Source organism: Suricata suricatta, chromosome 5 (assembly GCF_006229205.1).
Source record: "Suricata suricatta isolate VVHF042 chromosome 5, meerkat_22Aug2017_6uvM2_HiC, whole genome shotgun sequence".
In the NCBI taxonomy this organism is placed as follows: Eukaryota; Metazoa; Chordata; class Mammalia; order Carnivora; family Herpestidae; genus Suricata; species Suricata suricatta.
Window position 1 is genome coordinate 75,217,645 of NC_043704.1, and position 25,409 is coordinate 75,243,053.

Below are 25,409 nucleotides of genomic sequence, written 5' to 3' on the forward strand. Positions count from 1 at the left end.
TCAAAATACCAGTCCAGTGGATAAACGTTGGTCTAATTTACCTGGATTGACCATTTTGAAGAACTATAGGGTTGATTTCAGATTTAGTTTTGTATTTAGCAAGCTGTCTAGAACCTAATATCATTTCCATATAGCCAATTTTACTGCAGTATAAGCTATAATTTGTATAAAGACCAAGGTCTGTTAGTTACAATATGCCTTTGAATATACTTTAGACTATTATAAAGTACATTCATAATTAATTAGACACAACTTTCCCCTAAACGAGTTGGCACAGTCAAGAAGATGAAAAGGGAGGGGCGCCTGGTAGCTCAGTCAGTTAAGCATCTGTCTTTGGCTCAGGCCATGATCATGGCTCATGAGTTTAAGGCCCTCATTGGGCTCTGTGCTGACAGCTCAGAGCCTGGAGCCTGCTTCAGATTCTGTGTCTCCCTCTCTCTCTGTCTCTCCGCCGCTTGCGCCCTTTCTCTTTCAAAAAATAAACATTAAAAAAATAAAAATAAAATAAAAAAGAAAATGAAAAGGGAGAGACTGGGGGTTGGCTGGGGTGGGGAGCAGAGGCCTTGTGAAGAAAGTAGTGAACTTGGATAAGTTGAACTTAATGCAGTTTGATCAGGGACTTCTCCAGGGTGACGGATCTCAGGAAGACTCATTCATGGTGACTAACACACAGGAAACAACATTTAGTTAGTAAGTGAGGTATCAATGGGTATATTTGTGCTCGAGATACCTCTCTTGCTCCACTGCCACTGGGAATTACCAGTCTGTTTTCTACAAAGAGGTTCATGTATAGTTCATGGAAAACCAAAATTGTAATGATATGCTTTTTTTTTTTTTTGGAATATGTGTAATTATTCCATAGAGAGTTGGGTATTTCTAAGGAATATTTGAGGAGGCTGAGCTAGAGTCTGGATGTTGCTTTTACCTTGTCCCAGTGTCTGACAATCCTCATGTTACCAGGAATAGTGCAGATAACATTATTTAGTCATTCATTTTTGAACAGGTATTTATTGAGTATAGACTAAGTGACAAGCAACATGAAAGAAAGCCTGTAAAAAATTAAAAATTATTAGGAGAAAAGTCCAACATATGTTGACATATGCTCAGTGGTTCTTTAGAGATATTTAATACTGGGATAATTTAAATTTATAGTAAAATTCTCAGAAAAATTAAATAATTCACATAAGTGAATTTTATAGTTATCAAAGCTTACTTTTTTTAGTATAAAGCCTCCTCTAAAATAAAAATAAAAAAGCAAAAACCTTATTTCTTATCATTTCTTAAAATTTATTTTTCAAGTTTATTTTTTAGAAGATTGTGAGCATAGTTTACACCTTGATTTGTCAGCACCATAATTATTACTATTAATAATTATATTGCAGTATAAAGTGGCACAGTCTCCCTCAGAGACTTGTTAAGGTATCTGATGCTATTTACCCCACACTAAATAATAAAGTAGGCTTTTATTATTGTGACTATATCGTGATATTTCTTGGGTGGTTGGTTGTCTACTTATTCTCCTTAGAATTGGCGTTTCTCACTTTAAAAACACGTCTGTCTCTTTCAATTTCTTTTTTACTCTTCTAGACCAGAGGTCAACAAACTTTTCCTACCAACAGCCAGAAAGCAAATACTTTAGACTTTGTGGACCATATTGTCTCTGTCACAACCATTCAACTCGACAGTTGTAGCATACAAGTCATAGACAACACACAGATGAGTGGGCATGGCTGTGTTCCAATAAAACTTTATTTTCAAAAATAGGCAGTAAGCCTGAATGTCTGTGAGCCATAACTTACCAACCCCTGTTCTAGATTGTTGAATATGCTGAAATAACTATACAGAGTAATGTGTAAAAAAAATAAATAGAATTTTTTAAAAAAGTAAATAAATGCATAAGAACTTAATGTGCTCCCATAAACAAAATATATAACATTTTGTGCCATGATCCTGACAGTGTTTTTAGGTACTTATATATTTTTCCTTTCCTTTCTTCCTTCTTTGCATCTTTTTTTCAGGTTTGTGTCTATATTGCAAATATTTGAAGTTATTGGACAAACTCCAGACACTTGCTTCATATAAATGTGTGCATGTATGTATTCATGGATCTCAGGCATAGAGCTGAAGTCACTGTACCAATTAAGACCTAGATAAGATTGGTTTGATCTCTATTCTGTGAAATTTGGAAGGTGTAATATCCTCCACCAAGACTACCACGCTTATGCACATTTTCAGGGTGGGGTCATATTTTTATGGTCACCTTTTGCTCTGAATTCTACTTCTGCCAAATTAAGTCAGTGTAGAGATTGTTTGGATATCCCTGTTCTAAAAAATTTCTTGGCCATTTTTACATCTCAGATTCTAGCCTCCTACTATGTTTCTCAGCTTTTCACAGTCCCTTCTGGATGGCCCCAGGAACTCCAAATTTGTCTAACTTTATTATGCAGATTAATTCCATTTTCTCCACCCTTACTCCCAAGCTCCTCTCTGAATCCACTGTTCAGCTTCTAATCCACCAAGGTGCTCTGCTGAACAAAAAGGACCTCTTTTCCTTCAGTTGAATCATTCTGCTAAGAAGGGAATTAAAATTTTATGTGGAATTTTTTTCCTAATGGATGTTTAGATGGATGATTGGATGGATGGATGGGTGGATGAATGGATGGATGGATGGCCAGACAAGTATTATTCAGTAGTACACGTTTAGACTAATATTTCATGAAAGCAAATGTGAAAAACCAAATTTGGCTTATTAGAGTTAATTTTTTGGTTTAGGAATTATTTAGGGTTGTTCTTCAACCTTTATAGCCAAAATACACCCAATTTACTATTTCTATTATTATTGCCAGTGTATGAAGCATTTCATTAATTTCTTGTGTGTTTGTTTTTTATTTTTTTATTTTTATTTTTTAAATTTATTTTTTTAATGTTTTATTTATTTTTGATACAGAGAGAGCATGAGAGGGGGAGGGGCAGAGAGAGAAGGAGACAAAGAATCTGAAGCAGGCTCCAGGCTCTGAGCTAGCTGTCAGCACAGAGCCTGTTGTGGGGCTTGAACCTACAAATGTGAGATCTGACCTGAGCCGAACTCGGAGGCTTAACTGACTGAGCCACCCAGGTGCCCCGGTTTTTTAAATATTCTAATGATTTTCTTACAAAAGGAGTTAAAATATTTCACATGACAGTCAACTAAATTATGGAAATAGAATATAAGATTAAAAACAGCATAAGGTAAAAGTTAAGCTTGGACCCAACGGAACTGTATTGTATCCCCTTGAATTTATAAATAATGAGCTGGTATTTCTATTTGGAGATACGTTATCTAATCTCCAATATTAGAAAAATGGTTCTTCCGGTCACCTAAATATTTATTGTAAAATGATTTACCTTATTCACAAGGTAAATGATTCAAGCATATATTAACATATTATTCAGTAATATGTTAATTCATTTCGCAACTCAATTGTCTACAAAAAGCACTGCAAAAAATATAAAATAAGAAGATAACTTTTCCAATCCATCAAGGAGCTTAAAACCTACTCCTAGAAATAATACAAACAATAATAATACAAATATGGTTAAGTAATTGGAAAAAGAATTAAGAATGCAATATAAGAGAAAGTTAATTTTCTCACTCACATTTCTTGAACACTGCAATAACCTAAAATTGGTCTCTTGGAAGTATGCTCAGAGTGAACTGCACTGAAAACCAGTAGCGATTGCAGCTTATAGTTTTTCTTAGCATTGCTAGAAGTATTTGCCTGGAAAAGGTAGATCCTGAGTAAAACTAGTTAAAAAACAAAATAAAATAAAATCCATCATCTTGTAAAAATCCACATTTAGAAGGATGGAGATAGGACACTAAAAATCTTTGCCAGTATTGATATTTTCTGTAGGCTGGCTTCATTCAATTTATTTATTCTTTTGAGGGAAACAGACTGCTGGAATCACAGGTCTCAAAGGCAAAGCAGACAGAGGGTTGCTCCTTAAGGAATTTCTAGTCTAGAGCGAGGGATAAACATGCAGACAACAGAGGAAGAACGCATGCTTCCAACTTCAGGTTTCATGAAGAGTTGATGTTTGGACTATCCATGATAGAGTTTAATAAACTAGAAGAGATGCAGAGGATGTTCTTGGCTAAGGAGAGTAAATGAACCAAGGCTCAAAAGTTCAAAAGTCTGTTTTCAAAAAAAGCAAACACAGGTTCACAACCCATTGTCTAATAGTCTGAATCCAAGAATCTCTAACAACCCGGGTTTTTTTGTTTTGTATGTTTGGTTTATTTTGGTTTGGTTTGTGTGTTTTGTTTTGTATTCTAATTTGTAGCAAACTTATTTGGTGGCACAACCTGACCTGAATTGATGGTAGGCTGTTTATAACCCTTATTTTTCCACTGATGAGAATATTTGTTGATATTGTTGCAGAAGTATCAATCTTCGTTATTATAGGTGCTGCCTCAGCACAAAGAGGTTTTGCTGGTATTTTATACATTAATTCCATTAATTTTTAGAAACACTGTGTGTGCCCCCAAAACCTGAATTACAGCACACACCTAGCCACAGGTGTTTCAGATACGGAATTGTGGACCTGAAGTAATGATAAGTGATGAAATATTGTGGAGAGAATGGTCAGGAAGCTAGATAAAATTGTGTATGTTCCTGAGCATACACTATTTTAAATTTCTTTCCCCAGACAATTGTAAAACTAGGGATATTTTCTTCTGACTAACAGAAAATGATGGCAGATGAAATACCTGTTGAAAATAGACGTTTGCATCCATCATTTGTTTCCTTGTGGAAGTGTATGGGAGAAATGAGGATAGAGAAAGCAATTTCAGGTTTTGTTGGCAGTATGCTAAGTATCATACCAGATGATATGGTCCGTGTTTGAGGTCTCCAAATAACTTTGCTTGAAAATGCAAGAATTGCTTCCTGGAAGAAAAAAATAAACAAGCAAAACCCACAGGAAAGAGTAATTTATTTCATTTTTGTTCTCATTCCCTTCCAAATAATGTGATTCTAAATAGATTAGGACAATTAATTGAACAATTAAAGATGGTGGGAGGGGTGTATGTGAGAGAGACACACAGAGTTTAAATCCTTAAACTCTGCCATTGGGAACAGGCAGCAAAAGTTTGGGAATTAGAAAAATGACTTTGGAATGCATCCATCTGTTTTCCTTTCTTGGAGTACCTGGGTAATTAGTTAGTCTCTCACTTTTCCCAAGCTTGTGATAATTGATCCTGGGAACTTAGGAACAAAAATACATTTTACTTTCATTTTTAAAATGTCATTTGAGGGGCTGGAAGCAGAGGTAGACACGTAATAAAACTATGAATTGGTACACTTTTCAAAAAGGGTATTTGGTAGCTGTTTTCGGGATATTACTAAATATCCTTCCAAGATGTGGCATTTCAATCCCTACAAGTCTGTTCATGGCAGGAATCAGAAAACTCCATCCAATTCATAGCTTATGCTTTTCCTGAAAATCTCTCTATCTGACTTCAGAAGAACTGTGCATAATAATAGCATGTTTACCAACATTTTGGGGCACTTACTGGAGTTGAAAGATGAAGTACCTGCATTAGGGCCATGGAACAAGAATTTTTTTGATACTAGAACCTCAAGAGTTATATGTAGTCTGAAGATGTGACATTCCTAGGTTTTTAAAAAGCCACTTATAAAAAATACTGATATTTAAAAAATATTTTTAATGCTTTATTTTATCTTGAGAGAGAGAGAGAGAGAGAGAGAGAGAAAGGGGAGGGGTAGAGAGAGAGGGAGACACAGAATCCAAAGCAGGCTCCAGGCCCTGAGCTGTCAGCACAGAGCTGAAGTGGGGCTCGAATTCAGGAATGGTGGATCACTACCTGAGCAGAAATCGGAGGCTTAATCAACTAAACTACCCAGACGCCTCTTTAAAAAATACTGATATTTAAAAAAAAATAATATTTATTTCTGCTCTGAAATATACTCAACATTGGGGCACCTGCGTCGCTCAGTTGCTCAAGGATCCTACTTCTGCTCAGATCATGATTCACTGTTGGTGAGTTCGAGCCCCGCATCGGGCTCTGTGCCGACAGCTCAGGGCCTGGAGCTTGCTTTGAATTTTCTGTCTCTGCCCCTCCCCTGCTCATGCTCTTTCTCTTTCTCTCTCAAAAATCAATAAACAAAAAAAAATTTTTTTTAATGTATTCAATGTTAATTTTAGAAAATTCAAAAATACAAAAAATTCAAGGACAGAAATTGACGATAATATCGATAATATCCATTGCATGTTCTGTGTTGCCCAGGTGCTGTGCCTCCTGCTTTATGTACACTATCTCAGTAAACCTCCTGCTGTGGCCGTTAATGTTCGCATTCCATATGAATAGAAGCTGGTCGTGGGGGAGCTAAGTGACCTGCACAAAGCAGGGATGCCCACAAGTGGGAAAGCAGAGGTGAAGCCCAGGAGTTTAGGCCAGTGGCCTTCCTGCTGTGAGCAGCTCTGAGCAGGCATACCCCTGCTCTCCTCGGCCGCCGATCACCAAGAAATCGCCGCTGTTGTATTTTTGTGTGTATGATTTCAGTCTTCCCCCCAAGTGTATTTACTTTTAAAATCAATTAATTAAATTTATTTTTAAGTCAAGTAATTTAAATTGAGATCCTAGTGTAGGCTGTTTTCTTTTTACCTCCTATGTTGGTCTTTTTGATCGTGGAACTTCTAATCAAATGGCTAAGGCATGATCTTGGTACTTGCTGGTCCAGAATGCAGTCCTAAAGCTGAGTGTCATAAGTAATTTACTTGGATTAAAAACAAAGTACAAACAAACAAAAAACACTCTCCAAACAAGTGGGCATCATGTTAACACCTCCTCCTAAGCAAAAGCTACTTATATTCCTCAGCTTGAGGTGTCAATGACGGCATCGGGCATGTGTTAGAAAATGGAGGAAGGATGGATTTTCCAAATTTTATCTTCATATCCTTTCTTTTCCAAATGTAAGAATCTGAAACATTCTTTATAACCTTAAAGTTTTAGAATCTGCCTTTAAGAATGATATTTCCATTTGCATTTACAGATTATAAATTTAAAGTACAGGAATGGCCATTGTGTGACTTACGCTATGTCCTGATTTTTTTTTTTTAAGACGGTTCTCTTTTAAAAACATCCTGGTCCTTGTTAAGCAGACTGCAGATCTTGGGGGAAAAAGAGTCAAGAAATTGTTGAAGGGGATTAAGAGGTTCAGAATTCCAGTTACACAACAAATAAGTCACGGGGATGAAAAGTACAGCTTAGAGAATACAGTCTATAATATTGTAATAATGTTGTGTGGTATCAGAGGGTGACCTCACTTATGCTGAGAACTTTCTAATGTATATAATTGTGCAATCACTATGTTGTATACCTGACACAAAGATAATATTGTATGTCAACTATACTTCAATCCAAAAAAATTACAAACTGTTGTCTGTGGGGACAGTTGTAAGTGCTAAACTCTCCATTAAGTGTTCCCCGCCCCCCATATTTTGTTGCCTGCCTTCTATAAGGCAGGTCAGTAGCATCATTTTGTAAATTAAAAAAATGAAACTCAAAAAGTTAAGGAATTTGTCTGTGGACACACGCAGCTAGTAACTGGTAACACTGGGGCTTGAAGTCAGGAACGTGGAGCTCTGAAGTCCTGGATGTTTCCTATGATGTCACCTAAGAGTTAACAATTTCAATATTTAGCACACAGAGTGGATTTCCATCCAAATAAGGAAAGGCAACTAAAGTGGAAAGAGAAAAAGGAAAAGAAATCGCTACTTAAATCAATTTTATGGTTGCACACCCTCTTGCTGAGACCCAATTATTTTTCTTACAGAATTTTAAAAAATTGAATTGAGATATAATTCAGACGTCATAAAATTCACCCTTTTAAAGTGTACAGTTCATGGTTTTGTATATACACAAGGCTATGTGACCATCATCAACAATTCCAGAACATTTTTCATCAGCCCCCAAACTACTCCATACTCATTGCAGTCACTCCTTATCCAGTTTTCATAAGTAAAAATCTTCAAACTCTTTCTTCTAAAAATCAAATTTTCTTAGATTCTTCCCTCACACAAAAATGGTTACTATTTATTTTTATAGATGTAGGAGATAAGTTATAAAATAATTTAACATAACAAATGATGTGTTAATGTTACTTTGTTGTATGGCGACCAGTCACACACAGAGTCTAGACACCAATTTTCCTTTCCATGAAGCCCATTTGTGCCATCATGGGCTCAGTGGGCTAAGACCCAAAAAGACGGAGCCCTGAGCACAGCGAGGGGCTTCCTTTTGTACAATTTTTGTTCCTTTGTCTCCCACATAGGGTGACATACAGTCCGAATGGATGGTCTATGTTACAGAGTTGTGAGGGACATTGCACATGCTCAGATAGCCAGGTTGCCTTCCCTTGTCTTGAGGTTTTCACCACATTTCTTAGGAAGGGACTCTTCCACATTCCTTCTTTTGATGCTCAGAGCCCCTATTTTGGGTCAAAGAGCATCATCTTGGTTTAGAGGTTTATATTTCCATAACATCATCACATGTGTGACCGTTTTCTTTTCAGCCATTACCTCAGTGAGGCTGGAGACAGACTGTATAACTACGGGAGCTAGGCAAAGTAGAATTAAGCATGCTCCCAAAATCAAGAGGATAAGATCTATGAGGGTTTTAAATCCCCTGAGATTTGAAAACATCCTCCAAATAACTCCTCGGAGTCCAAACCTTTCCAGGTCCAGACTGGGTCATGAGTAACCTTTCTCATTTGATCTGTGATTTCTCCTATGATTTTTCCATCATCATCTATTTGTAGGCAGCAGTTGCTCAGGTTAAACTTTCCACAAACTCTTCCCTCTGAAGCAGGCAAGTAATCTAAGGCCAAACTATTTTGGTAGATAGCATTGCCCATTATGGTTTGTTGCTTGGCTAGTAAGTTAAGAGCTCTGGCAGTTTCATTGGTTATCATTTCTACAATGGCTTGCAGTCTGTTATGCAGGTTAGCAGGTCAATGGGAGTGCAGTAGCCCCAGGACCCATCCTCTGCCCAGGTGGCAGTGCTGTAATTTTGGATTCTATGCTCAGGAGGCCATTTGTCATTTTTCCAGTTGCCAATTTGTAGGTCACGTCATTTTCTTTGAGTCTCTCTGTCTCCATACACTTGATTCCCAAATGTTCCCTTCTGGCAAGTGGGAGCAGGAAGAAAGATGGACGAATAGTTCCCAGCACACATGATCCTGACCAGTCTGAGTGAAGTACTATATAGGCTGTCCTTCCACATATCTAGTGTAGTCCACAAGGGGCCCACCATTCAGTGGCTGCATCGGCATTGTCCCAGGCCTCTCGGAGATGGAAACCATTAGACAAGGGATCGGGATCTGGCTCACGGTGATCTGGAGACCCCCACAATTGCGTTTCCTGGGCAGCTGAGTTATAAAATCTTTGGCCTAGACACGTTAAGCCTCCAACAGAGATGATGAACTTTTTCCCCCATCAGACAAGGCAGTTTTTCCCAATAATTGAGGTTTTGTAGAACCAAACCAGTAGTAGGAGTGGGGTATTCTGTTTCATTACATTCTCTTCCATTCTGCGGGGATCTAATTCTCTAGCCTCCCATGGCGATTGATTCCCCCATATGGGTTCCCCCGCATACACAGCAAGAAGAGATCTTCAGAGTCTGGGCTCTAGTCTCTGGTAGGGCTAGAAACAAGTTCCTTGCTGTGATGTAAATGGGAGGGGGGGCTACTTCTTGTTTTTTGTAGAAGGAATGGAAGACTTGATGGGATATGGTTGGATGGATGGTAGTGACTCTCTTGAAATATAGCACAGTTCCTGGGTCTCTGCCTAGCTCATGGATCCAGATTTCAATTCAGGTGCCCCATTGCTATTTGGAATATCCAGGGTTAATGGTAAAATTAATAGGGCTACAGGCCTTTGATTGACAACCTGATGTAGTAGCCTCCTTCTGAAGGAATGCTATGGTGCTTTCTTTTTACCAAGTAGCCCATGAAACACAACTCCAGCTGGGGCATAAAAACTCAGGTGTATAGGCACATAAACTGTTCTCACACATGTATCTGCCACTGAGTCAGAATTCCCACTCCCAGCCTAAGCCTCCGCATGACAAGTGCCTGCTCTTCTCATATGACAGAAGCCTGTGGGCCAATACCTATAACTGCATATATGTCAAACAGCATTGACACCAGTCATTTGGGGTTAGTAATTTGTGTTGGGCTGACCATGGCTTCCCTCTCTTGGTAGGTTTGAACTTCTAAATGGTCTCCACTGTGGGAGTAATGAGGCTCAAATCAGTTGGACTCTCCCATTTGCAGACAGAATAGGTGGTCTTATTGTGCCTGCAGGTCCCGAGGACTTTTCCTTGGCATGAGAAGTGGGTATAGTAAGTAAGGTCCAAGTGACTCCCTGGCGTGACCTGGTTATGTGAATACATGGGTCACATGATGAGGAATCTAGGTCTATGGAAGGGGTCCAGTTTAGAAGCAACCAGTATGAAAGAAGCATCTTATCCACAAAGAGAAGGCGAGTGCCAACAGAAACCTCTCACCGTATTTCTAGCCAGCCAGGGCGGCCTCTGCAAATCCTATATAGGGGAAAAGTAGAGCAAGAATCACAATGACAGTGGGAAACAAGGGATAACAGTGCATCACAGTAAGGAAACAGATATAGAAAATAAGGACAGTCTGTTTGTTCCGCTGGACTGTCGATTCCTCAAGCGTCGCCGCGCGTAGATTAGTCAGCTTCCGGAGTGACTAAAGCAGGGCTGCAGTCTCCCAGAGTCTCTGGAGTCACAGATTGCTTCTTCTGTATGGTCAGCTTGCATGGATCAGGAACGCATTCCCAGTTTTGAGATGCCAGCTTCACTCTGTTGTGGTGAATCCAGGGACCCCCTCAGCCATCTTTACTGCAGTAGGGGTGGACACAATGACAAGGAACGGGCCCATCCATTGGGTTTTGAGGGGTTGGACATTCTACTCCGTCACCCATACAGCATCTCCTGGTTTAAATGGGTGAGGTCTGTGGTCAGACTCAGGTCACTCCCTAACCTAGTGGTGTGAGGTGATTAGTGTAAAGCCAAGGGCCCCATCTGTTGTTGCCTTAGGGTTAGGTTGCCTATATCATTTCCATCCCCTCTTTTGCCCTTGATACTGGAGGGAGGGTGCCCATAAAGGATTTCATAAGGGGAGAACCCTGTCTGCTTAGTGGGGCTACACCTGATTCTTAACAAGGCGATTGGCAACATCTGGTCCCAGTGTAGGTGAGTTTCCTGAAATAGTTTACTTAATTGCCACTTCAGGGTTCAGTTCATTTGTTCCACCTTCCCAGATCTCTGGGGTCGGTATGCCTTGTGTAAGTCCCCAGTGATCTTTAATTCCTTTGCCACCAGCCATACCACCTCAGCCACAAACACTTGCCTGTTATCTGATTCCATAGTGATAGGGATCCCAAATCAAGGAATGATTTCTTTCAGAAGTCAGGCCACTTCATGTGCCTTTTTCATTGTGGATAGGGAAGGCTTCCACACAGCCTGAAAGAATGCACACAAAGACCTACAGATAAGTACTGCCTTGCACCTAGGGAAGCTCAGTGAATTTCACCATCATATTTTCCAATGGGGCTTCCCCGACACTCTGCACCCTAGGGCCAGCCTTGGGTCCCTGATGTGGGTTATTCCAGGCACACATTTCACATTGCTCACATACAGCTTGGACTGTGCTGGAGAGTCAAGGGATGTAGAAATGTTGGCTCAACAGTCTCAAGACCTGTCCAGCCAATGTGAGTTTCCTGATGGAACTGCTTGACAACAGCTGGAGCTGGGGCCTCAGGAATTGCTACTCGGCCATCTTCAAGTTTCCATCATCCATCTGGGAGGTAGCTTCCATATTAAGTCTTAAACCAGGTACTCTCATGTTGTGAGTAATTACAGCCCCATAGGAAACAGTGCAGAAGTTAAAGGTGCTGATTCTGTTGTTCCTTTGGAGGCTGCAAGCTTTGCCTCTTGGTCTGCCTTAAGGTTTCCCCAAGCAGCCGTGGTGTCTCCCCTTTGATGTCCCCAATAATGCATGACTTCCACTCTTTTACGGGCCCACACAGCATCTAAGAGTTCAAGGATTTCCTTACCACACTTTATGTCTTTTCCTCCTGAGTTTATTAGATCCCTCTTTTTATATAAAGCCCCATGTATGTGGAGAGTGGTGAAGGCATACTTAGAGTCTGTGAATATACTAACATGTATCCCTGCCGCCCGTCATAGGGTTCAGCTTAGCACAATGAGCCCTGTCTTCTGTACTGAAGTCCCCTTTGGCAGGGGTTTGGTCTCAGTGACATCAGGTCCAGGGGGCTGGATCAAACAAATGGCCTGTTTTCTCTCAGGGCTGAGTTGGTGCTGCCCCTGGGAGAGGTGAAAGCCAAGGTACTTGACTCTCTTTTGACAGATTTGGTCCTTTTTCCTTGAGACTTACAGCCAGTTTCCCATAGGAGGGCAAGGAGCTGTCGAGTTCATTCTATGCAATCTTCCTGAGACCTTCCAGCCAGCAATAAGTCCTCTATGTACTGGAACAAGACACAGCCATATTCATCTACTGGGAAGGCCCTTGGTTCTGAGGCCAATGCAGTGCTGAAAATGGTTGGGGAGATTTTGAACCCTTGAGGATATCTGGTTCAAGTCAACTGGCCCTTGTTACCATTTTCAGGATTCTCCCACTGCAAGGTGAAAGTCGGTTGACTCTGGTTTGCCAGGCAGATACAGAAGAAGGCATCTTTGAGGTCTAGGCATGTGAAGAGGGCACCTTTGGCAGGGATAAGACCCAAGAGAGTGCATGGGTTCAGGGCAACTGGGTGCAGGGTGACGGTGGCCTGGTTTATTGTGCACAGGTCTTTGACCAGCTGATAATCATCAGTGTCTGGCTTCTGGATTGGTAGGAGAGGTGTGTTCCAAGATACCTGACCAGGTAGGAGGATCCTATACTTTAGAAGTCTATTCAGGTACTTCTGTATCCTCATTTGTGCCTTATGAGGGATGAAATATTAGTCCTACAATTACTGGAGGTATGTTCTGGGCCAGTCATGGTGGGATGTCCTCAGCCCACACCCCAATACTCTGAAGGGCAGCTTAGGTCCCTGTTGTGGCTCCTCCATGAGACTTAGAGGTGCCATTCTTCCTCTTGGGGGATTGTGAGAGTCATAATCTTTGCTTCCAGCTTTCATAGGGTCAGAGCAGCTTGTCCGTGGGAGTTGAAAGTTATTTGAGCCTTCAGCTTTCCCAATGGGTCCCAGCCCATTAAAGTCATGGGGCAGTCAGAGAGGTAAAGGAATTCATAGATGACTTCATGGCCACCTAAATTTCACTGACAAGGCAGCAAAAAAGGATAGTGTGTCCAATTTCCCATGGCCCCCACAATGGTGGCTTGTCTCTGTGAGGGGGGCCCACGGGTTGGGACACCAGCAAGTGTTCTGCCCCAGTATCTACCATGAAGTCGATGGTTTGGCCTCCCACATTCATTTGTACCATAGATCTTTGGGGGCCTAACAAAATGGAGCCCAGTCTGTCCTAGTCCTCTTCATAGTCCTCAGTGGTGGTTTGCCCCACACAATCACCTTCGGGGGACCCATGAGGTCATGATGCTGGTTGGTACCATCCCTGAACCACATGGCCTCTTTCTGTCTGCTTGAGGCCCTGCTGAGAATTACCCAGCCACAGGGGGCACTCATTTTTCTAGTGGCTTTCCTGATGACAGTGAAGACACTGGTTCCATCCTAACTTTAATGCTCAGCAGATGATCCTCCCCACCATTTGCCTTTTAGGCCCCAGCCCAGTCCCTGTGGAGCACATTTCCGGGAGCGATCTGACCACTCTACCAAGGCAGCAGCTACCAAGTCTGACTTTTTCTGCATTTTCCGGCATGCTTGCCTCTGCACTGCCTGGGTCATGGTTGACAAACACTTTAGTTGCTACTTCTAGCAACTGACTGGCATTCATGCCAGCAAAACCCTCTAGCTTTTGCAGCTTGCACTGGATGTGCCCCTGGGCCTGACCTATGAAACCTGCATTGACCGTTCACTGGTTAATGGGTGCCTCTGGATCAAAAGGGGTGTAGAGATGAGACGCCTCACATAGTGTCTTATAGAACAGGCTAGGGCTCTCATTGGTTTCCTGCAGCACTTCTGATGTTTTACTCCTATTTATGGCCTTTTCTCCCGTCCTTCATGCCATTTAGAAGGGCTTCTTGATACTGTTCAGTCCTTGCAAGCCCTCCATCTACATTTGAGTCATTTAGGTCCCGTTTGAGTCCTCTCCGGGGAAGTGAGCTTGAGCATAAGCTTAGGTTTCTAGCATCCCAGCCAGGCAATTCTTCTCTAACCATTTTAGGGCTGCCTGGATGACTTGGCAGCACTCCTCCATGTCAATGAGGGTCGGGAGGAGTTGGCAACAGTCCATCTAGGTAGGTTTATGGGTTTGGATTATGGACTGCATTAGTTCAATCATAGCCTGGGTCTCCTCCATATATGTGGAGTATGGTGCTTCTAATTTAGGAAGTCCATCGTGGTGAAGGGTTGGTACACAACATGCTGGCCTCCTCGGATCTGGCCTTCCTGATCATAATAGACAGGTCCTCTAGTTTCCCTCAGTGGCATCCATAGGGCTCTCTGGTGTCACTGCAGGGAGACACTATCTGCACTGGCCTTATATTCTAATTGCCTTCCAGGATGAGTATATGGGGCTAGGAATGGTGGTCTGGGCTGGAGAGGCCGGGGGTGCTAGAGGTGGCGAGGCCTTGGAACAAGGGACGGGCTCCAGTGGGTGTCAGCAACCAGGGTGGCTGGAGGAACAGGTGGCAGTGAGGGGTACAATGGGGCATATGGCAGGGTGGGGCCCTCAGGCTCTCCCAACAGTATGGGTTTTTCAGTTTGGGGCCAGCATTTGGAGGAAGCCATGACAAGAGCCGTTATAATTTTACAGTTCTTTTTAATACAGACTTTTAGCCAAGATGGCTGGGATAGGACCAGGTCTTGACAACAGTTAGGAATTGGTCAAGGTGGCCTGGATCCTCCACAATGACCCTGAACACTTGGCCAACTATTTCTTTATCAAGTGAGCCCTCAGCAGGCCAGTCCATCCTGAATGATGTTCAATCAATTTCATAGAACGTCTGGAACTTTCTGGGAGTTAATTTTACAATATAATCTCCTGAAATCCCTTTTTGAAATTCCTCAATGTATTCTCTAGGGGAGTTGGCTTACTCTGCTTTCCACCCATGTCCTCCCCTGACAGATAACTTTCACTCAAAGAGAAGAAAAAGGGGGAAGGGAGGGACTAATTTGGAGAAGACGCACTCGCTTCATTTGTTTCTAGTCAATCTCCTCTTGGAGATATTTTAGGCACCTCTTAGCATTAGCAGGATCAGTATCAAGCCCTGACTGGGGTCAGACTCTCAAGGAAGTCTGACACCACCCTGAGCCATATGAGGTTGCCAAGGAACCACAGATTGGGATTCAACACTTGCTTCAGCCCATTGGTGAGGTCAGAGACTTTTTGCTGTCCGTCTCATTCACATACAGTCACAAAGTGACTCCAACACCACTGCACAGTGCCTAGCGCCCTGGAGTTGTGGGTTCGTTCCTTATGGAACTACTCTGGCAAATCTAGGAGGTGATCAGGCTCCGCTTAGGCCTTTTAGGGGCAGACCTACCAAAACAAACCTGGGTTCTTACCAGTTTAACCAGTAGCTCTGTGAGCTGGTTCCTGGGCCTATGTTCCTTTGTGCATCCAGGGCCCCCACCCCGGCCCGCCAGGAGGGGTGAAGCTCCTATGCATGAAGCAGTCTTCTGGCGCTAGGCTAGGTCGCATCTCCAGGTGCCCCAAGGTTTGTGCCCCAGTGACAAAGGAGGTGAAACACCGTCTCTCCATCCCGGATGAGCCCCCATGAAATGTAGCAGTGAGTCACACAAAGTCAGGACACCAAGGCTTTTCTTTCCATGAAGCAAGCTTATTTATGCCAGCATAGCCTCAGCAGGCTAAGACCCGAAAGGCTGAGCTCTGAGCAGAACAAGGGGTTGCCTTTTGTATAATTTTTGCTCCTTTGTCTCCCGTATATGGTAACATACAGTCTGAATGGGCGGTCTGTGTTACAGAATCATGAGGAGCGTCATGCATGTGCACATAGCAAGGTTGCCTTCCCTTGTCCTGAGGTTTTCACCACATTTCTTAGGGAGGGGCTTTACCACATTTAAAGAATTTAATTTAGTGTACAGTTTTCCCAAATGAAAAATCTACAAAAAGAGTTCCCATTTTATTTCATCTCATATATTTAATAGGCATTAATATTTAACTTTTAAATGTTAATTTAATTTCATTCCATCAATATTTAGTAAATAAATTATTTATTACATGTTATAGGTACTTAAGACATTAAAAAATGGAAGTTACATATACCTAAATTTGTAGGTAAAGGGGCTCATAATCTCTTAGAGAAGATATATAGGTGGAGGCCAAATAAAGTTTTATATGAGAGGAACTATAGTGTTCAGAAAATGTTTCCCTGGGAGAGCACTGTGGCATTTGTGGTAGGTCTGAAAAAATGCGTGGGAGTTTTAGAGTTAGAGATGTATTCAGGTGACAGGAGTGAGAACACTTACTTGGAATTGTGCCCCATTTCAGTAATGAGTTTTGATTAAGAAGAAAATGGTACTCCTTTGAAATTTTCCAGTATTAACTATCGTGGATTGACTGATTTCAAAATCCTCACAATAAATAACTCATACTTGGCTATGATAAAGTAGAGATATTTTCCTTCTCTGTGACTCAGAAAGCTCACCTTTAAGGTTTTCTTATAGATGACAAACTCTGCATTTATTCAAAACAAACTGTTTTAAGGGCTATTAGAAGAGAATGGAAAATGCCTGAGTGTAGTAGTAAATCTTGCGGTATTCTTTCTTTGAAGATTAGGTTCTGTGAGTGGGAAGGTTGGAGAAAAATGCCTGGAAATCCTAATCATCAACCAGATACCAGCAGGTTTTATCAGAAAAGTACTGCAAAGGGAACATCCTTCATTGCCTGTTGAGTCTGTTAAGATAAGATGTATGTACGGTAGATGCCCTGTAATTAATAGTGACATGATTGAAGTAGGTCAGAGGTGGTGGTAAATAGGGTCTGAGTTCTGGGTGCTGTTTTCGCCAAGCAGACTTCGTTCTTTAGTGGAGGCAGTACCTACTAAGTCTGGCTAGACAATAAAGTAACAGCATTTATTAAGCATTTCAATGAGAGGTGTTTTCTTCCCTTCAGCTAAGTTTTTTAATCTATATGAAGCTTTTTCTAACTGCTTATTTCTTACCCTCAAAAGACAGAATGGATTATCCCTCTTTTGTAACTTCACTGAACTCTGCAGTGCTACCAGTACTGCAAAGTGATCTTACACTTATAGTCTACATCTCTCTCTTCCTTTACTAGCTCTGTAGGGCAAGGATTTTAGTTTCTTTTAGTTTCTAACTATTTGTGGGGAAGGTGGATAGATGAGTGATTGGGTTAAAAAGTTATTTGGGAACTGTACACTATTTTCCCAATGGCGATGACCTTGTTTTGAACAACATTTTTAAAAAATTTAATTTAATATGATTAGTCTTATTTCAGTGCCCTCCTTGGTGGTAAATATTGGTCTTTTAAGAGTGATTTTTTTCCAATAGGAAAATTAGAAAATAACAGGAACAGGCAATTTCTTGCAAAGATATAAGCTCTCAAGTGAAAATAATGTTCGAATGTCCTCATAATTAAAGACATGAAAATTAGAGACATTGAAAACAAACTGACAAAAATGAGAAAGGAGGACAGTGCAACAGAAGTTGGTGAGGCTGTGGGGACATAGGGACTCTCATACTGTTGGTGGGAATCCAAATTCATGCAATACTTTCAAAGGAAACTTGTCAAGACCTAACAAAACTATGTATACACTTACTTTTTGACTCAGCATTCCCATTTCTAAGAATCATATTGTTGCAAACAAATGGTCATGGGGGAAGAAACGAGAGGAAAACTTAGACTTAACTATAGAGGACAAACTGATGGTTGCCAGTAGCCAGTAGGGAGGTGGGTGTTAAAGAGTGCTCTTGTTGTGATGAGCACAGGGTGACGTATGTAAGTATGGAATCACTAAATTATACACGTGAAACTAATAATATTACACTGTATATTAACTAAATGAAATTTAAGTACAAACCCCAAAAAAGAATTACATTGTTGCAAGAATCTACCCACTGACAATATGAAAATATGCAAGGGTTTATTGCAGTACTGTTTATAATAGCAACATATTGGAACTAACTTAAAGTTCACTATATATGAACTTCAGTTGTGCAAAAGAAGCATAGAAAAGATAAACCGGAAATTAAAGGGGCCAGTTACCTTTAGGGAATGGGTGGGAAAGGAGTGGAAAGAAGGGGAAATGAGAACAGGACAGGAGAGAGGGACAGTTATTTGAGCATATTTTTTTGTGTGTAAATTTTTGACTCTTAGAACCATACCAATGTTTTATATACTCAAATGAGAAATAAATAATTAAAGTTAATTTTGATTAAATAATTAAAATCAGCCAGCACAGAACACAAGTGATAACAAATGGAACTAACTGGATAACAAATGGTTGACTAACCCATACTGAAAAGGATGGTGAAGAAAAGAACTAACCTACGTCACTTTTGGAAATAATGTTTTTACTGGATATTGTAAGTCTGATGACAAAAATAGCTGCTCATAAATGCAGTACTTTAGTGATGAATCCTTTCCTCATGGGAATTTTGGTTAGGAATTCTGTAATACTTTAAGTGTATTCCAGAATTGAATAAATAAATGAATATATTATAAATAATAAATGGTTTTCCACTGTCAGATAAAGAAGTTGCAAATAAGGAAAGGGCAAAGAGTAAAACAAAATGTGTGTTTGGTTGGGATCATAGGTTTAATGATGGCTATTTCTCTCTCTGTTTCTGTCCTGTATCTATCTCTATACCTATCTGGCGATATCTACCTATTATATATCTACATATAGATGCATATACATATAAATATATCCACATATAGATATCTCCACCCATTTATAGAGAGAAATAGATATTTCAACAACTATGGTATATGAGTTTGTATATACATATATTTCCTAACTCCCTCCACCAAGAGAGGCTAGGAGCAGTGAACACCCCAGTAACAATGAGAACACTTAGCACCTGGATTTTGGTTCCTAAATACTATTCTTTAATAAAAAGAATGAGGGCTCATTAGAGAATTGGTTGATTCCAGAACTGGGGGAAGAAAAATAAAAGATAAACCTGGAACATCTTGTGATGCCAGAAAATTAAGGAATTGCTCAATAAAGGGTGTAGGAGCCAACCAGAAGGACCTCCCAATAGCTAAAGCTGGGACAATTTGAGCCACAAAATAATGATAGTATTGAGTTATGACCCAGAGAACTAATATCCATGAGGCCATACTGATATAAATAAATAACTGAATAAGTAAATAAGAGAAGGAGGAGGTTCAGCTCTTACAGAAGAATTCCCATTTGTATAGAAGGAATGAGGAAAATACAAAGTCACTACTATGAGGAAAACAGCACAATGATAATTGCTGCAAGCAAGACACACCAATGTATGCTAAAATCAGTGGATGGAAGTCTGAGGAGAAACAGGATATGAACATAGCTGCAAAGTTTCTTCTCAAGAGATTCATCAACTATAAAATTTTTTTAAAGTAACTTTAGCATAGAAACTGAGCAGACACTACCTTAATCAAGTGATCCATACTGTATCACTAGTTGATATCATGTAGCCCCTGATAATGATGGATTGAGAAAGAAAGAACATAGCTAATGTGGCCTTTTTGCCAAAATGAATAACCTTATACTAATCATTAAGAAATATCAGACAAGCCCAAATTGAAAGATACTCTATGAAATATTTGATTAATATTAGTTATAAGTGTCAAATACTGAAAATCAAAGAGTGTGAAAGACTGTCATAAATGGAAGGAGAGGGGCGCCTGGGTGGCTTAGTGGGTTAAGTGTCCGGCTTTAGCTCAGGTCATGAGCTCACGGTTCGTGGGTTCGGGTCCCGCATGGGGCTCTGTGCTGACAGCTAGCTCACAGCCTGGATCCTGCTTTAGATTCTGTATCTCCCTCTCTCTCTGACCTTCCCCTGTCTCTGTCTCTCAAAAGTAAATAAAAAACATAAAAAAATTAAAAAAATAAATGGAAGGAGATTAAGAAGACACAACTAAATGCAAGGTGGATGTTAGCTGGATCATGGAAGATGGGGTGAGGTGGGGGGGAAACTAGTGAATTTCAGAAAAGTTTATAGTTTATTTCATAGCACAATACCAGTGTGAATTTTCTAACTGTGATAATTGTACACTGGTTATGTGAATTATTAACATTAAAAGAAGTTGGGTGAAGAGTATACATGAACTCCGTTATTTTACAACTTTTCTAGAAGTCTAAATTTATTTCAAAATTACCTATTGGAGAAGAACAACAACAAATAGAAAAGAACAAGAGGAAGAAGATAACAAAAATAAAAATCCCAATGTATGTCATCTTTAAAAAAAATACAGTAAAACCTTGCATTGTGAGCATAATTCGTTCCAGAAACATGCTTGTAATTCAAAGCACTAATATATTAAAGCTAATTTCAAGAACAGTTGGCTCAGTTGTGATCACATGATGTTCTGCGTCATGTACTACTTGTTTGACAAGGCCTCGCTCATTTACCACGTTAAAGTTTATTATAAACGTTTGTTCATCTTGTGGAACACTCACAGAACAAGTTACTTGCAATTCAAGATTGTACTATAGTTAAATGTCACGTGGACCGTGTATGTCATTAATAAAGTAAGCTAGCTGCTAGTGACTGTTTTTGCCACATTATCTAATAAGGTTGATTCTACCAAGGAAATACCATACATTGGATGGCTTAAATGGCAAACATTTATTTTTCACAGTGTTGCGGAGGCTTGGAGTTCCAAGATCAAGGCCACCAGCATATCTGGTGTCTCCTGGGAACCAGTGTCCTAGCTCACAGATGGCTGTCTTCTGTGTCCTCACATGGCCAAATGGGAGAGGGAGCCCCCAGGGCATTTTTATAAGGGCACTAATCTTATTCATGAAGGTAAAGCCTCCCAAAGTGTCCATTTCCCAAATTTCTTGGGTGTTAGGATTTCCAAATATGAATTTTGGGGGAAATGCAAATGTATAGTCTGAGGTAATTGCCTACCGAAATTGGATTTGAAGGTATTTCTACGACATGAGATACAGGCCTCGATTTTACCCTGGCAGCCAGTGGACTATACAGGTAAAGTAGAACGAAAATCCTGTTAGCTATCATACTGGTCTTTATCTTACAGTTTCTGTGTTGGTTTGGCTTCTCTGTGAAAATAAAGTAGCTTTCCATTAAACAGACATTTTGCCATTAATATACTCATTAAAACTTCGGGGGGCCTGGAAAAATTCTGAATATTTGAATACTGACTCAGTGTAGGCTTCCAAGCGGATAAATATACTGATTAATTACATAGCGGATGCCAAGAGTCAATAGATTCCTGTTTCATATGAATAGAAAATATCTCAGATAAATGACCACTTAAAAATCTCAGAACTCCCTCGTAACAAATATGAATTCCTACAAACTGTGAGTAAATAACTACAGAAAAGAAAAATTTAGGTACTAAGAATTTAGACCAGTTAACCTATCATTATGTACCAGATTTTTCCAATCCTTCTCAGAAAGTGATAAATTATTTCATTTTGAAACCACACTAGTGAGTCACTTGCCAGAGTTGGCCCAAAGTCAATAAGAAAATAGAGAGAATGCCTAACTTTAAAAATCTTAATTAGAAACAGATAACAGAATTTAAAATGTGGTCATTATGTAGTAATATATCTTGAATTTAAAAAATACGATTACAAGTAAAAATGTGATTTTGGCTTACATAATAATACATAGCAGAGAATGTGGATGTTTTTCTTACACTAAAATGTGCCACTTTCCTACCGTCTATTGTGCTCATGGCCACTACTCTGTTTTTGTTTTGTCCTGTTTTGGCATGTTATGGTACATGCAGAAATGAGTTCTCCTTAAGTACTGCCCAAGATACTTTAGGAAGACTAAGTCTATGTGCCTAACTTGAACCTGATGTCACCTCAGGAGTTACTTTAACAAGCATGCACATCAAAGTCCAGATTAGGGGACAAATATATTTTTTTATTAAATTAAGTCTAAGTAGGGGCACGTAGGTGGCTCGGCTGTTTGAGCATCCGACTTTGGCTCAGGTCATGATCTCACAGTTTATGGGTTCGAGCCTCGCAGTGGGCTCTTGCTGAGAGCTCAGACCCTGGAGCCTGCTTCAGACTCTTGTCTCCCTCTCTCACCGTCCCTCCCCCATGCGTGCACTCTGTCTCTCTCTCAAAAAAATAAACATTAAAAAAATTAAGTCTAAGTAATAAAGCTCTAGTGATCTATTTCCTTTTATACTTTCTTTAATCAAACGTCCATAATATATAATAGGAAAATATTTTGCATTAAAATGTTACGTGCTCTCTGGTTTAATCTGAACTCATCTGAGAGTTCAATAACAACAACAAAAAAATTTATAAATGTGATCCCCAGTTTGGTTTTTCAAGTAATGTGATAATCCATTTTCTTTGTGATGAAACCACTTGACCATAAGAATCATTGTCACTTAAGACAGCAGCAGCCCCTTTGAATGTTAGTTGTAACAGAGTTGGCTTTCCTGCCTTGCCTTCTAAGAGTTTGTAATTCTCTTGAGGACAGGGAAGATTCACAAGTAAACTCTTTGTATCCTCAAATAGAAGAGCCACTATGTGTGATCATTAAGGTGCACCTAGAACCCAGAGCATTTGGTGACAGAGCCTCTTCTTGCAAAGATGACAGAATATCCAAAGGACTTTCACTTTTTCCCCTCACTGAATTCTTGCAACAGCCTTGCCTGGAATTGAGAGAGGCTCATTATAAACACGGGAATTGGTGCTCCAGAGATCAGGTGCATTTTACAATCAGACAAGCACCTGCTAACTCTGCTCAAGTTCCTTGAGGCTTACGCTAAACCTTTACTACATTTCAAGGAATAGCATTTCCCTCAAAGAAAGGGCTCTAGACACTGGGTTCCAGAGCAGGAGAGCTCTACCGGAAACCTCTCTGCCTCTGCTAGCAGCATGAAGGGATATTTTTAGATGTTTTCCTTTTGCTAATTGCCTCTCCCTCCATGGGGAATTTCTATGGGCAGAATCCCCAGATGAGCCAAGTTTCTCACTAATTCCCGAAGAGACTGGAAAGACAGAGGCCATGGCCAGGTTGGCTGGGGCCTTAGAACCTCCCCAGTGATAACAGTGCTATGGCTTTAGCAAAATCTTCAAGGACCTTGGAGCCCACAGAGCTTTGGAGATCCTACTGAATAACCGGGCTAAGACAAGACTAGAAGGAAGGCCTGGATGTCTCCTCTTGAGTCTTGGAACCACCCCAAATGACCTTGCCTAGAGCTCAATTTTGAAAGGAGTTTAGAGAATGCCGAGCCAGCAGTGGCTATTAGCTCAAAAGGCCCTCCAGATGTCCTGGCTGTAGTCCATAATCTTTGAGAAGAAAAAGGAAGAGACTTTTGAATGGGTATTTCACCAGGGAACTTCTACCTTAAACTTCAACCTTTAGGGCACCTCACAGGAACTGTGAATCAGGTTTAGCCTAGAGAAAGGAAAGAAGAAAGGGTGATAAAAACCAATCTACTCCTTTCCAGGGAAGAGGAAACCAGCTACTGGTTTTGGAACAATGGATGCAAAGAAAATGAACTAAATTTTGGTTTGATGTCGGGGTCAATCTTCTAACAGGTTTTGTGCAATGAACCATCTGGGGAGCTGGTTGTTCTCTATTACCTAATTTTTTCAAGCAGAAATGCTAATATTGGTACAAACACTTGTGTTCCTTGGAAAATGAAAGTCACCAAAATCACTACAGATGAGAGGCTAAATAATAATAATAGCTAACACTATTATGACACTTACTTTATATCAAGTGTTTTAAAATCTTCAACAAGGTACATGCTATTATTATCTATAAGCTATATACGGTAGATGCTATTAACTCTTTTATTAATAAGGAAACTAAGGCACAGAGAGGTTAAGTAATTTGTTCAAGGTCACACAGCTAGAGTAGGAATTTGAACATAGGCTGCTTGTCTCCAGCACCTGTGCTTTTAACCTCTCACTGTATTGATGTGTCCTTTAAGGTCTCTTCTTGCCATGAGGTTCCAGATAGGGCGGAGTCTGGTCCAGGAGCCCGCATTCTTTGCATACTTCACTGACTAGGCTCCCAAAGGGGCACTGATGGCCTCTGAGAATAAACAAAGCCAAAGGGGTGGCCGATGAAAAAAAAAATTGAGACCTGTAGGCCCACAGGGAAGCTCACTGGTCATCTTTGGGGTCAGTTGGCAGAAATAACCTACCAGAATATTGCACCAAAGCTAAATGCTGTTGTTTTCAAATTTCCCGCCTTATTTGCGTCTCCGTCCGCACCTGTGGCCTCTTCCTTTTGGCCTCCCCTCTACCCACCGCACTCACTCCCCTCGCTCTCCGCAGCACCTGCCTCCCCACTGCACCTGTGCTTCAGCGTTTTCAGGAGACTGGAAGCCAAGGAGAGACAATCGTGAAGTTGCCAGGTCTCCAATCCACACCCTCTTCCCCGCTCTGCGCCCGGGGTGGTATGTGACTTACCCAAGGTCACAGAGCCCGGATCAGAATATCCAGGTGTCCAGACTCCCACATCCGCTCTGCGCCTAGGCACACTTTCGCTCTCATGGCTCGCACCCAAGAGCTTTCTTTATTCCACATCCCCGCCTTCCCAGCGCCCTCCTCCCCCCACCTCCCCAGTTCCCTGGAGTCGCTTCTGACGCTCCCGCAGCCTCCAGGGTCCAGCCCTTCCTGCGGGCGCTTCCCTTCCGCCGGATTCCCACGCTGGAGTCACCGTCGACAGGAGCGCAGCCCGCGGGAGCGCTGCCTTCCGGGCTCGGTGAGCCGGGCCCCGCGGAGCCCCTCCGGGCGCCCCGTTCGTAGCCCGGCACCGCGGGGGTACTGAGGCGGGTGGGCGCCCCGGGCTCACCGTCAGACTTGGAAGGCCAGGGCCGGCGCGGGACCCCGTCCTCGTCCCTCCGGGCGCCGGCCCCTGGAAGGGGCACGGAGCCCCGTGACGTCCCCCGCGGGGCCCGTGCACTCACCCTCCCTCCCGCAGCCCAGCAGCTTCCTCCGGGAAGTCCCAAAGTGTCACGTTCGCGCTTGCTGGGGTGTGGCCGCGCCGCTCGTCGTCCCCCCGGGGCTGCCCCCAGCGGAGCGGCACTTGCCCTC

At 41.3% G+C, this 25,409-nt stretch overlaps 1 protein-coding gene across 2 annotated transcripts in view; it reads left to right on the forward strand.

Annotated features, from left to right (window-relative positions):
• Window positions 1-25,409, forward strand: part of FGF12 (fibroblast growth factor 12) — a 560,960-nt gene that overhangs the window by 161,292 nt on the left and 374,259 nt on the right. The window lies entirely within an intron of this gene.